Source organism: Odocoileus virginianus, chromosome 1 (assembly GCF_023699985.2).
Source record: "Odocoileus virginianus isolate 20LAN1187 ecotype Illinois chromosome 1, Ovbor_1.2, whole genome shotgun sequence".
Lineage (NCBI taxonomy): Eukaryota > Metazoa > Chordata > Mammalia > Artiodactyla > Cervidae > Odocoileus > Odocoileus virginianus.
The window spans coordinates 102,236,223-102,250,678 of NC_069674.1; the positions used below are offsets into that span (position 1 = coordinate 102,236,223).

Consider the following 14,456-nt stretch of genomic DNA (forward strand, 5'->3'; position numbering starts at 1 on the left):
ATAAGATAATAGATGTAATTCCCAGTGCTATATACCGTAAATCTTCTCTGCATATCCTGTTTTTTACATGTGTGTGTGCTAAGCTGCTTCAGTCGTGCCTGACTCTTTGTGACCCCATGGACTGCAGCCAACCAGGCTCCTCTGTCCATGGGATTCTCCAGGCAAGAATATAGGAGTGGGTTGCCATTTCCTCCTTCAGGGGATCTTCCTGACCCAGGGATCAAACCCACATCTCTTGCATTGGCAGGCGTGTTCTTTACTACTAGCGTCACATGGAAGATCCATTATTTTTTACACAGTGGTTTTTATCTGTTAATCCCATACCACTGATTTATCCCTCCCCACCTCCACTTCCCCCTCTGGCAACCATAAGTTTGTTTTCTACATCTGTGAGTCTGTTTCTGTTTTGTGTATACATTTATTTATATTATACTTTAGATTCCACATATAAATGATGTCATATAGTATTTGTTTTTCTCTGTTTGACTTATTTCACTAGGTATATCCTCTAGGTCCATGCATGTTGGCAATATTTTATTTTTATCGCTGAGTAACATTCCATTGTGTCTATATATGTATACATATATAGATATATACACACTGCACCTTAAGCTTTTTGTCTGTTGATGGCCCCTGAGCTTGCTTCCATGTCTTCAGTTCAGTTCAGTTGCTCAGTCGTCTGACTCTTTGCAATCCTGTTAACCGCAGCACGCCAGGCCTCCCTGTCCATCACCAATTCCTGGAGTCCACCCAAACCCATGTCCATTGAGTCAGTGATACCATCCAACCATCTCATCCTCTGTTGTCCCCTTCTCCTGCCCTCAATCCCTCCCAGCATCAGGGTCTTATCCAGTGAGTCAGCTCTTTGTATCAGGTGGCCAAAGTACTGGAGTTTTCAGCTTCAAAATCAGTCCTTCCAATGAACACCCAGGACTGATCTCCTTTAGGATGGACTGGTTGGATCTCCTTGCAGCCCAAGAGATTCTCAACAGTCTTCTCCAACACCACAATTCAAAAGCATCAATTCTTCGGCACTCAGCTTTCTTTATAGTCCAACTCTCACATCCATACATGACCACTGGAAAAACCATAGCCTTGACTATACGGACCTTTGTTGGCAAAGTAATGTCTCTGCTTTTTAATATGCTGTCTTGGTTGGTAATAACATTCCTTCCAAGGAGTAAGCGTCTTTTAATTTCATGGCTTCCATGTCCTAGCTATTGTAAATATTGCTGCTGTGAACACCGGGGTACATGTATCTTTTCAAATTAGTGTTTTTGTTTTTTTCTGGATATATCCCCAGGAGTGGAATTGCTGGATCATATGATAGTTCTACTTATAGTTTTTTGAGGAACAGGGATTCCCTTTTCTCCAGATCATATCCAACATTTGTCATTTGTAAATTTTTCAAGATGAGCCATTCCAAGCAGTGTGATTTGCATTTCTCTAATAATTAGCAATGCTGAGCATCTTTTCATACACCTGTTGGCCATCTGTGTGTCTTCTTTATAAAAATATCTACTCAAGTCTTCTGCCCACTTTCTGATCAGATTGTTTATTGTTTGACTATAAGTACAGGGCTTTACTTTTGGGCTATTATGTTCCATTAATCTGTGTGTTTTTGTGCTAGGATCATTCTGCTTTGATTACTGTAGCTATATAGTGTAGACTGAAATCTGGGAGGGTCTTAGCTCCAACTTAGTTCTTTCTTCTCAGGATTGCTTTGGCAATTCTGAGAAGTTTGCAAAATTCGTTTGCAAATTTGGCAATTCGTTTGCAGTTCCATATAAGTGTCAGGATTATTTGTTCTAGTTCTCTGTGGATTCAAGTTTTAATTCTTATCCGTACTTGCCCTCGTTTGATAGAATAGAAGCCATAATGTTAGCATAGTGCCTCATACTGTTGATTATCTAGTCTTTAGTTATTTTAAAATATAAAATTCTTGAGAACAGAAACTATGGTTAATATTATTTCTGTATTCTCTTACATTATATTCAATTAGGTGTTCAATAAATATTTACTGAACTAATATGGGACAGATTTTAATACATCAGATAAATGTCCTACCTAATAGGTACCCTTGCTTCCAGATTTCAGTCCCCAAAGCATCCCCCTAAGCCAACTAGCTTAAGACAGATCTGCTTTTGTCCAATTCCACTTAAAAACCTTCCAAGGCTTCTTGCCCTTAAGCTGTTAAAGAAAAGTTCCTGCCAATACCAGAATTGATCTCACCACAGTCTCTCTCTCATAACTCAGACTGACCTCTAGACTATAGTCGAGCTCCAGCAATGCTCTTCCCATGCCCTATAAACTCTTCCTCGGCAGGCTAACTTCTACTAGTCATCCAGGTCTCAGTTTAGAAGCCATTTTCTCTATCAAGGTCCCTGATCACGGTTCTCCAAGCCTCCACTACCAATTAGGTGTCCTGCCTCCCTAACTTGATAATACACTCCACTCACCATCTAATACTATAATAAAGTGTTTAACCTGCTTTGCTAATTAAGTGGTAAACTTGAGAACAGGATCACACAACATTCAGTTTTATACCCACTGTTAACCAGTTCTGGCACATTTATTGAACATACTGATAAAGTCCTGTGTTCTCAACAACAGTTTCCAATTTGAAAATACCATCATGCTTATTTCCCTGTTTACTTATAAATAACTGGGGACAAAAACAGCCGGCTGACTAATAGTTTAAAGAAAAAGATTCTGGGGCCTTATTCTGCACACATTTACCATGACACAGAAAGCAAAATCAGCATTAATTTTTTTCAAAAAACAGAAAAACTATTTTGTGAGTACTTATTACTAACGGGGGACTTGTTTTGTCTTGGTCCCAACCCCAGAGGGTACAGTCATCAAACTGGATTTGATCCTCAACTAAAAGAAGCAGAGCCATGGTTGATGGAAGAAGAAACAGAAGTTGCTGCTCAAACTGGAATGCCATCCTAGGACTGAAAAGTGACAAGCACCTGTTATGGACGACTGAACAGAATGGCAAGTGAGTCTGCATCCCTGATAGGGCAATGGAACCACCACTGGAACCAGCCCTAGGCTTCCCTCTAAATTTCTCTTTACAGTGGCCCTTCATATCCATGGATAAGAAACCAGCCGATATGGTGGGCTGATTGTAAGGGACTTAAAACATCCACAGATTTCTGCCTGGGGCCCTGGAAATAATCCCTTGCAGATACAGAAGGATGACTGTACTTTAAGGAAAATGCCAACCCTCAGTTTGTTTCTACCACTCTCTTTTTGATTTCTAGAGCAACTGAAGATGATTTCTGATTGACAGGAAAGACAATACAAGATCAGAAGAAAATTCAGAAAAAAATTTGTATACCCAGAACAGTATAGAGAAATTCTCAAGACTAGAATACTGGAAGCCATAGGGGAAAAGATAGACATAAATAATAAAGTGAAAGACCAAAAGAAAATGTCTGGCCAATGATTCCATAAACTAAGACAAAAAACAGAAGACTGACAAAACATACTGGCAAACAAAGCTAAAGGATTATATCCAGAATGTATCAAAAGCAACCAACAAGTCAATAAGGAAAAAATTCAACAGGAAAAAATAAGTAAAGCTATGAATAAGCAATTCAAAGGCCTGAAAAATCAAAAGGAGCAACAAATATATGAAAAGATGCTCAGCTTCACAAGTAGTTAGCAAAATGTAGAATTAAGCACCATAAGAAACTTTTAAAAACTGACTTTATAGTCAAAGAAAAACATCAGGGATAGTGAGTTTCTGAAATAAATAGTTACTCTCAGATTGTAATGATGGCAGTAAGAACTGTGTCAACATTTCTGGAAAATAATCTGGCACTGTTTGTCAAAATTAGGAAGTATTCCTTATGTACAAGATATCTGTCACAATATTGTTCGTAAGAGTAGACTAGAGACAATGCAGATGTCCAAAATGAAAACAGATATGGCTTCAGATATCTACTGCTACAAAACTAACCACTTCAAGCCTAGTGCCTCTAAGCAAAGCCATTTCTCACAACTCTTGCTTTTTTCACCTCTGGTTTCTCGGCAGGTGCATTCAGCTCAACCGTCAGCTAGGTTAGTACGTCCAAGACAGCTGGTTGATGCTGACTGGGGTGTCTTGGTTCTCTCACCCTCCTGTAAGCTAGACCAGCTTCCTTACATAGCAGCTGTGGGAAAGCATTCTTTGAAGTCTTCTTAAAGACTAAACTCCAGAACACATCATATCCATCATATTCACTGGCCAAAGCAAATCACAAGGCTAGCCAAGACCCAAGAGGTGGAGAAATAGATGGGAAGAGCAGCAAAGCCTTGAGTCAAAGAGGACTACATACCAGTATGGAAGAACTCTATGGTCATTAATCATTCTATCACTGGGAGGTGTGTGTGTGTGTACTATATACGTACACACTATGTTCATAAATCTAGAGTTCTGTAACAGTAATATTATATAGCTATATACTTCACCACATATATGTATGTTTGTGAATCTTGGAAACACGCTTATAACTTAACTAATGAAATACTGAGCTATGCAAAGCAGTCAGAATGCTGGCTGAGAACGCGGCGCGTTGAGGGTATGTCGGGAAGGCCAGCGCAGGTGTGGCCTAGAGGTGAGGGTAACGGCGCCGCAGGCCCAGCGAGGGCCTGCGGGTCCACAGGCCGGCAGGCTTGGCAGTCAGCTATGCAGGGTGTGGCAGGGAGAGACAGGGAGAGGACGGCCTGCACGGCAGAGGGAACAGAAGCCAAACAGCTGGACAAACGGTGACCACAATGAGGCTGATGTGGCGCTAAGGCTCCCACCACCAGAGAAGGCGTTATAAACACGGAAAGGGCGAAGGCCAGAGCGAGCCCTGGGGCACCGGACTGGAACTCCTGGTTTTATAACGTATGTACACAGGTACAGAAATAACGATGGATGTGCATGAGTGTGTTATACATATAAATACGTGTATATAAACCATACTCACACATTTCCTAGTTCCTGTAAGCAATGAGGCCCCAGTGGCAATGAGCAAACTAAGTCTCTAAATTTTTGTTTTTAAAAACCATCTTCTACCTAAACAAAAATACCAAATAAGGATCCTTGGAGAAATAGCTGATTCCAGGGTTAGGCCAGGCAAAGTACAAGACGAATCAAGAACAAACAGCAGTGCCAGAAGTGCACAATGAATGAGAGGGGGCATGATAAGTTGGCACAGGAGTCAACTTGAAGGGGCTCCCACTGGCTAAACCAGGGATAACTGAGACAGCAAAATAAAGAATAAAGTAACAAATCACAGCACACTAAAATCAAAACCCATGAGTCCCTACTGATTTAATAAACTCATAAACAGAGGAGAAAGCAAAGTTCTACCTTAAAATATCAACTAATACACGTAAAAGGACTAACAGAAACAGAAATATACAAGCAGTTAATTCAGGTGGGAGTCATCACTGATACCCACACCAAGGCTAGTGCGCAGAGGTTTGATGAGAGTCAAGATGTATAATCTTGGAATACCTCTTCACACATACACTAATCAAATACAAAAGGACACCAATATGATCAAGGTGTTAATCACCAGCATTAGCATCATTTGATATCATATGCCTGTGGATGCAAGGCACCGGGAATGGCATAGCCCCACTTCTGTGGTATTCCTGCCAGAAATGTCAGACTTGATTGGAGTCATGAGGAAATAGCACATGGACCTAGTTTAAGGGTCATCCTAAAGAACAGAGAGTCTGTACTTCCTAAAACTGTCAAAGACATGAAGGGAAAAAGGAAGCTGAACAAGTCTGTAAAAACATGACAGCTAAATACAACATGTATTCATGGATACGATCCTAGACCAGAAAAGAAAGAGATATTGTTGGGAGAGTCAATGAAATATGAATAGGTTGGTAGGGTTGTATCAATGCCTATTTTCTGATTTGGAGTGTTACTTAAGAGAGCAGTTTGTTTTTGAGAAATAGACACTGTGGTATTTATGGGTGATGGAACACCATGTCTACAGCTTGCTCTGAAAATTAAAAAAAAAAAGACTGTGATAATGGGTATATATGTATGCATTTATACACACATACAGAAGCATGTATATAACATACACATAAAGAAATAGAACAGGCAATGGAAGAAAGACAGTAAAATATTAACAACGGTGAAATCTGAATGAAGGAGATATAGGAGTTCTTTGTACTGTTCTGGTATCTTTTCTGTTAAATTTGAAATTATTTCAAAATAGATTTTTTAAAATGTGATTATCAATATGTGATACAGAACATCTGGTGTTACAGCAAATGATAAGCAGCTATTGTCTGAAGCTAGGAGACAGAATGAAAACGCTGCCTTAATATGTATATTTACTTACTTTCCTTTACAATACCCAGAGGGGAAACACGAATAGGAGGGCAATGTTTTTATGCATTTGGCATAAAGGCATTTCAGTGTTTTTGTTTTTGAATTTTATTTATTTTGGCTGTGCTGGGTCTTCGTTGCTGCGCAGGTTTTTTCAGTTGCAGCGAGTGGGGGCTGTTCTCTAGCTGTGGGACAAGGGCTTCTCCCTGCAGTGGCTTCTTTTATTGTGGAGCACCGGCTTAGTTGCCTGTGGCATGTGGGATCTTCCTGGACCAGGGACTGAACCCATGTCCCCTGCATTAGCAGGCAGACTCTTAACCACTGGACCATCAGGGAAGTCTCATTTCAAGGTTTTTAAGTGAACTTTCCTATCTCTTTATGGATTTTAAATAGGCATTTTGACGTTCCTTAATAAAAGGAATTCTGACTTTTCATCTGTGTGGTCCCAGTATTGAACACATTAATGATTTTGTCAGTTATGTCTTGAATACAAATTCTATCCCCAGTATTATTCCAATCATAAAATACAGTGATCTACAGTGATCTACAAGAATTCTACTACACTGAATTCTATGTCAAGCGAAAATATATATATACATATTAGACTGATGATAGAAAAATATCAAGGATTATCTTTCTTAGGAACTTGGAAGATTATATGCTCTACATTCCTAAAAACAATAATGTATAATCAGAAGCAAAAGGCCTTAGTCTAAAGAATGGCTAACTGCTGACAGTTTTTGGTTTAAAAAAAGACAAAAACCCTACAAAACACCAAAAAAACAGAATACAAATGAAACTTGGGCTAAAGACCTGACACTGGTTGATTATCTTTTAAAAAGTCTAAGAGGATATGAAAAATAATTAGATTGGAGTACATCAAAGTGCTGATAAAGCATATATCCTCCCAATAGATGAGTTAAGATCATTTCTAAATCAGAAGGAATACATTTTCACTTCAGAAACCAAAACTCTTCAAGGCATCAAAGAGTTGTTAAAATTAAACTCAAAATGTTTAAAAGCTGAATAGATTTTATATTGCTCAATACTCTCTCCTTCATGGAGAATACAAATATTTTTAGTACATTTTCTAGGGTCCTGGTCCCACTGATTAATTAGAAGAAAAAAAGTTACATATGCCTGAAAATCTATGTTACAGTTAACCACAATGAACTTCAGAATTGTCTTTTCAAAGGTTTAAACAATTGAAAATAACATTTTGATACTATACAATTCATCTGCTCCAATAAATAAAAGATACCTCATGAAATTAGAATCTTTCAAAGTATTATTAACCTGACCTGACCAAGGAGGTGAAAGACTTATACACTGAGAACTATAAAACATTAATAAAGGAAACTGAAGACGAGTCAAAGAAATAGACAGATATCCCATGCTCTTGGATTGGAAGAATTAATATCATTAAAATGGCCATACCACCCAAAGCAATCTACAGGTTTAATGTGATCCTTATTAAATTACCCGTAACATTTTCCACAGAACTAAAATGTGTAATCCTAAAATTCACACAGAACCATAAAAGGCCCAGAATTGCCAAAGCAATCCTGAAGAAAAAGAACAAAGCAGGAGGCATGACCCTCCCAAGCTTCCAACAATACTACAAAGCTACAGTAATCAAAACAGCATAGTATTGGCACAAAAACAGACATATAGATCAATGGAACAGAACAAAGAGCCCAGAAATAAACCCACACATCTACAGTCATTAATCTTCGACAAAAGAGAAAAGAATATACAATGAGAAAAAGACAACTCTACAACTCTTCAGCAAGTGATGTTAGGAAAGCTGGACAGCCACATGTAAACAGAACACATCCTCTCATCATACACAAAAATAAATTCAAAATGGCTTAAAGACTTAAACATTAGACATGACACCATAAAACTCCTAGAAGAGAACATAGGCAAAATATTCTGACATGAAACATATCAATGTCTTCTCTGGTCAGCCTCCAAAGGCAATAGAAACAAAAACAAAATGAAACAAATGGAACCTAATCAACCTTGCAAGTTTTTGCAAAGTAAAGAAAACCATAAAAAAAGAAAAAAATGAAAAGACAACCTACAGAATAGGAGAAAATATTTTCAAAATGATGCAAGTGACAAGGGCTTAATTTTCAAAACATACAAACAGCTCTTACAAGTCAAAAACAAAACAAAGAGCCCAATCCAAAAATGGGCAGAAGATCTAAATAGACATTTCTCCAAAGAAGAAATACAGATGGTCAATAGGCACACAAAAAAGATGCTTAACACCTCTAATTATTAGAGAAATACAAATTAAAACTACAATGAGTTACCACCTCACACCAGTAAGATTGGCCATCGCTAAAAAGTCTACAAATAAACAACAAATGCTATAGAAGGTGTGGAGAAAAGGAAACCCTCCTACACTACTGGTGGGAATGTAACTTGTTGTAACCACTGTGGAAAATGTAAGGAGGTTCCTCAGAAAACTAAAAACAGAATTGCCATATGGATCCAGCAATCCTACTCTTGGGCATATATCTGGACAAATCTATAATTCAAAGAGATACATGCACCACCCCCTATGTTCAAAGCAGCACTACTTACAATAGCCAAGACAGGAAGCAACGTAAACGTCTACTGATCGATGAATAAAGATGTGGTACATATATACAATGGAATGCTACTCAGCTATATTAAAAAAAAAAGGAATGAAAAATGCTATTTGCAGCAATAGGGATTCAACTAGATATTATCATAATAAGTGAAGTAAACGAGAAAGACAAATACCACACAACATCACTCGTATGTGGAATCCAAAATACCACACAAATGAACCTATCTATGAAACAGAAACACAGACAAAGAGACTGGGGGTTGCCACGGGGAGGGGACTGGCAGAGGAATGCAGGAGGCTGGGGTTAGCAGATATAAATTTTTATCTATGTAACAGGTAAACAGCAAGATCCTACTGTACATCACAAAGAACTATATTCAATATTCTATGATAAACCATAATGGAAAAGAGTATTTTAAAAAGGATGTATATATATCTATAACTGAATCACATTATTATACAGCAGTAATTAACACAACATTGCGAATCAACTATATTTCAATTTTAAAAGTTGTTTTACCTACAAGAAAAAAAAATCAAACGGTTAAAACTATATAACAAGGACTTCCCTTGTGGCTCAGCTGGTAAAGAATCCGCCTGCAATGCAGGAGACCTGGGTTTGATCCCTGGGTTGGGAAGATCCCTTGGAGAGGGAAAAGCTACCCAGTCCAGTATTCTGGTCTGGAGAATTTCATGAGCTATATAGTCCATGGGGTCACAAAAAGTCAGACATCACTGAGCGACTTTCACTTTCAACTATATTACAAGTCTTTTCCCTTAATGGGAAATCTTAATGTCAAATCTTTTCTAGTGTATAACAAATAAAACAATATTCAGCATTACTATAAACCAGAATCTGTGTGGCTTTTAAATGGAGATAAAATACTTCTTAGGAAAGTAATAAGAATCAAATGAAATAAAGTAATAACTAAATACATGGTGGTCAGTGTGAATTAATTCTCTTAGGAAGTCAAACAATTCTGAAATACAGTCAAGTGACTTAAAAACCTATTGAAGATGTCTGTAAAGGCATATAGATAAAATCACAGTCAAATATACAGAATGGCAAATTCAATAAGGAAAGGAATCTTCATTTACTTATCCTTAGTCCCAGAATCTAACACAGAGTCTGGTACACAAAGTAGGCATTCAAGGTTACTGAAATGAAGTGAACATGAAAGCTAGTTATCTGAACAAGAAAAAAAAAAAAGAGGTAATCTGAGGTTGTCTGAAAAATAAAGAATCTCCAAATTACCAATACTATTCTCTGAGTAAATCACACTTTGAGAAAGAAAACAAAATACCTAAGCACTCCTCTCAGACTGGTCTTTTTAATAATGACTGAGTCACTCTCAAATCTGTTTTGGCAAATGTGTCATACATAAAGTTCAATATGAGAAATATTTTAAAGTTTCACCTAATTAACTGTGCAACCCAAAAGGGGGAAAAGTACCCAAAACACTGAGGAATCTTACTTCCATTGAAGGAGAATCAGATAAACTTAAGTCACGGTTCTTTCATCTGTTTATATATGAAAATTAGTTTAAGCTTTTACCTACAAGTAAGTTGTAAATACACATATTTCACTTTCACAAGTTCAAATGCACACCCCACAGAAGGAAACAAAAAAATCCCAACTCTCTCAAAAGTGGGTAGTGCTCCTACAGGAGTATACCAGGAGTAGCAAGCAAAATTCCTCTCCCGTATCTCAGCAGCCACCTGTTACAGCCCACACTATGGCACAGGCAGCGCAGTTCGGGAACACGTTCACACTGAAAACTCCAAATTCCCAGTGCAATGGGCAAGGGAAAAAGCATAATGTGGAAACACAGCCCTATCTTCTCCACTCCAAGTCCAGAGGGAACAGAGGTCAACAGACTTTTTAAAAAAATATTTTCTTCAAGTTATTTCCCATTTTACTAAAAGTAAAAACCACACCCTTAATAATATATTCAATATTCAACTCTGTGCGGTGCTTGGCTTCTGAAACATGCCAGGAAAGTACATTTCCAGAGAGACAGCTGGAGCTATATCTCCTAAGCCTACTTCAAACTAAAATCTGTGAACAGTGTGCAGTTACAAATCAAATAACAGCCTCAAATCAACTGCTAGGAGGTTTTGAAAACAAACAAACAAAATCACTGTTAAATACATTTACCTTTCTGAACAAAATGACAATGTTATCAGAAAAGAAAAAAACAAAACATCAAAGCTACCAGTCTACATTAGGGAATAATTTAAAGAACAGTAACAGAGAGCCTGCAATACACAGAGGAAAATCATTCTTAAATTATCTTTTGCTTTCTACAATGTTTTGAAAAGTATAAACTGCAAGAAGTCACCTAAGAACTATTGTCCAGTCACTGACAACATTACAGTTATTAAATCTAATTTCTGGAAAGTTCTGCAGTGGCAATTTAAAAAAGCAAGCCAAATTTTAACGAAGAAAAAATGCTTAGATCAAAACCTGGAAATACACGTTGACGGTATTTACGGTTAATTTTTTTTTTTCTTTAAGAAACAGGAAGGTGACAGGCACACGAGTGTGTAATATCTGTAGGTGGTTGAGCCGAACCAAATTCAAAAAGATTTCTATGGAATTAAGGATTTAAAATAATATCTTGACAAATATAATATGACATGATCAAAAATCACTTTAGCTATTTTTTTCCTTTACTAAGAAAGTAAAACCTTCCAATACAAAGGTTTTCACATCACACACACTTTCAGAATTAAATGTAAATCCAAAACACTAAAATTATCAAAAGGTAACCAAAACACATTTGAAAATATGAGACTTCTGTTTTTCATACTGATTTCTCAGACCTACTAGTAAATTTCCCCTGGAATGGGTCTTCATTTCAATACAAGATTGTTCAATATGCCACTTCGTGTGAATAGAGCTTGTGAGACTAATTCCCCAAACCTCCTCGCGAGATGCTTAAATTACATCTCTAATTCCAATTTCCTGAGACTCAAACAGTCACATACAGAAAAGGGGCTTATATACACAGGAGAGGAGCGGAATGGAGGTCCCGGGGAGCGGCCCGTTTTTGTGCGGTGGCAGAAGCTGAAAAAATAAAGGTTCACTGGAGCTATTATCCCCACCCATCACAGCCCTCAAGAACGCTTTCATCCATCCACCCGCTCCAGACTCTCGAGCTCTCCAGAACGGACGAACCCGTGGCTTTCCACGTCTCAGAGGATGGGCGGGGGACGCTGTGAGGTCCGGGGTACACACAGAAAAAGAGGGAGGACACAGATCCTTTGAGGACGCAGGGACAAGGAGATGCATCCCGATGAGGAGGCTGGGACGCGCAACGGAGACACCGAGGCTTGCAAATTCGCTGACAGAAAAGCTCACATGAGGCAGACAGAGGACGTTGCCTGTTCAGAGACGGGAACAGACAATCCTCCAGAAGAGAAGGGAGACGGCATCTGTAAAAGTCCCGGGAGGGCGTGAACTAGGTAGCGCTGAACTCGGAGCTCAAAATGGGTAGAAACCGCCTCAAACAGACCCGCACGGTGAGGCTGAGACTTACGGTTACTTCCCGGGCTGAGGGTAAGGGTCGGGTGGACCCTGCAGCTCTGCAGTTCTGCCACCGCCGTGGCGCCCCTGTCTCTCCCGCCGAGCCGCTGACCTCAGGTACTCTCTGCGCCCCACCCACCCGGGGGGACGCCCCTTCTCGGCGTGCGCCCCCTCCTCGCCGGCCCGGATGCTCCCGCCTGGCAGAGACTGCTGGGGCCGAGAGTGCGCACTGGAGGCCCGCGGGGACGCTGCGAGAGCTGGAGGGCGCCCGCGGCGAGGCTCAGACTGGGCGGGCGCCCCCCATCCCTTTCTGGCCGCCGCGCCGCCTTACTCGGGGGAGGGGAAGAGGAGGCGGTGGCTCTCGCCTCCGCCTCGCGGTCAAGTCCGGCTCAGGCTCCAGCCTGGAGCGCGAGCGCGCGCAGCCCGGGCCGTCCTCCTCCCCTCCCCCGCCTCCGGCTCGGCTGCTGGCGCGCCCGCAGCCGCCACCACCCCGTCCCCGAGCCGCTCGCCACCAGCGCCACCAGCCCCAGACAGCCGGCAGTCCCAGCGAGAAGCGGCAGGAACGGCAGCACCTCAGCCACCGCCCCGGAAGCTCTTCCCCGCCAACCGCGAGGCTTCAAGGGGTGTGAACCCGGAAGCGATTTCCTCGCCCCGGTAGCAGCGGGATGGAAAGCTAAGGCCTTTGAAGACCTGGAATCCCCTAGTTTAGAGAGCAGGTGAAGTGTGTATGGCGCAGAGCTCAGAGGCGAGCAGAGGCCAATAAAGAGCCGGTGGGCAAGAGGCTCTCTGATCCCAGAGACCGGCTCTCTCGAGTTGCCGGGTGTGGGTCGCGGCCATACACGCCGGGCGGCTTCAGTTGGCGACCGAGTGTGTGTCTGTCACAGGAAGTTGGGCCTGGCCGCTGGGAAAGCGAAGGGAAGGCGAAATTGAGAAAGCTGTGAAGGTCCCCCGCCCCCGCCCCCCAGGTGACTGTCCCACCCACTGAGTTGAATGTAGCGGCCCGGGAGGCGCTCGGCCCCCAGCACGGGTGAGACGAGGAGGAGGAGGAGGATCCGGACTCCAACGAGAGAGACGGAGTGGTAGGAGGCCGAACTGTCTCGATCCAGGCAAGGACTTCATTTCTTATAAGTAGTTACAGAGACGCCAAAGACACTTTTTGGGTGGCGTCTCTTTGTGCAAAGAGGCATGCCCGCCCTTTTCTGGTAGTGGACGCTGATGGGTGGTGGTGGCCGAGGAAGACCCTCCTAGGAAGTGTTTATTTTTTCACTTCAGGAAAAGCGATTGACAGCAGCTCACCCCTCCTCTCTGTCCTCTGCATCTTTTAAAGCTTTTGGCTGTCCTTCTTTGCTTGTTTCTCCTTGGTGGTTTTAGCTTCACCAGAAATTTTTCATCTAGCTGACCTGACTCCGGATTTCACCTCCATTCCCATCTCACTCATGGAGTGGTTTTTTAACTTCAGTTTGCTTGCCAATGCTTCCTTCAGCATCATGTTTTTTAACTGTTTTGATATCCTTATTTATTTGAGGGAAAATGTCAAAAGCTCGAAAATGTTTTCATAACAATAGAAAATCGAATATTTGATGGTCTTTTCGACTTAATCCCATGTTAGCGTATTGGTTATTTTTCTCTTCGAACTGGGTTGTGGAACCATAGTAGCACTTGATATAAAGTATATTTGGATATACTAAGGATGAAATCATGCTCCCCCAAATAACCTCCTTAAATATACCTGATGTTCACTGTAGGAATTCATTAGTTCCTTCTCTGTTAGTCAGATTTAGTATAATTGCCTTCAAAAGTTATTTGAAGATTAGTAAATATCTTTCAGAAGAGAATGTGACTTAACAGAAAGAAAGTACTTGAAAATTACCAGTGATGCTTTTTGATATTACCTAATGTTTGGTAGAACTGGTTGAAAGGACGGGAACAGAGCAAACTAGAAATAGCACCAATGACTTCTATTCTGCTGTATTATTGTTTCCTCTCTT

At 40.7% G+C, this 14,456-nt stretch overlaps 2 protein-coding genes across 4 annotated transcripts in view; one reads left to right on the forward strand and one right to left on the reverse strand.

Moving 5' to 3' along the window:
• Positions 1–12,570, reverse strand: part of ANKIB1 (ankyrin repeat and IBR domain containing 1) — a 150,385-nt gene extending 137,815 nt beyond the window's left edge. For both annotated transcript variants that reach the window (XM_020902183.2, XM_020902171.2), the window contains exon 1: positions 12,482–12,570. The gene's annotated coding sequence lies outside the window, so the exon portion shown is untranslated. The remainder of the gene's footprint in view (positions 1–12,481) is intronic.
• Positions 12,571–13,135: 565 nt separating this feature from the next.
• The window catches only part of KRIT1 (KRIT1 ankyrin repeat containing), a 40,204-nt gene continuing 38,883 nt past the window's right edge, over positions 13,136–14,456 (forward strand). For both annotated transcript variants that reach the window (XM_020902188.2, XM_020902190.2), the window contains exon 1: positions 13,136–13,574. The gene's annotated coding sequence lies outside the window, so the exon portion shown is untranslated. The remainder of the gene's footprint in view (positions 13,575–14,456) is intronic.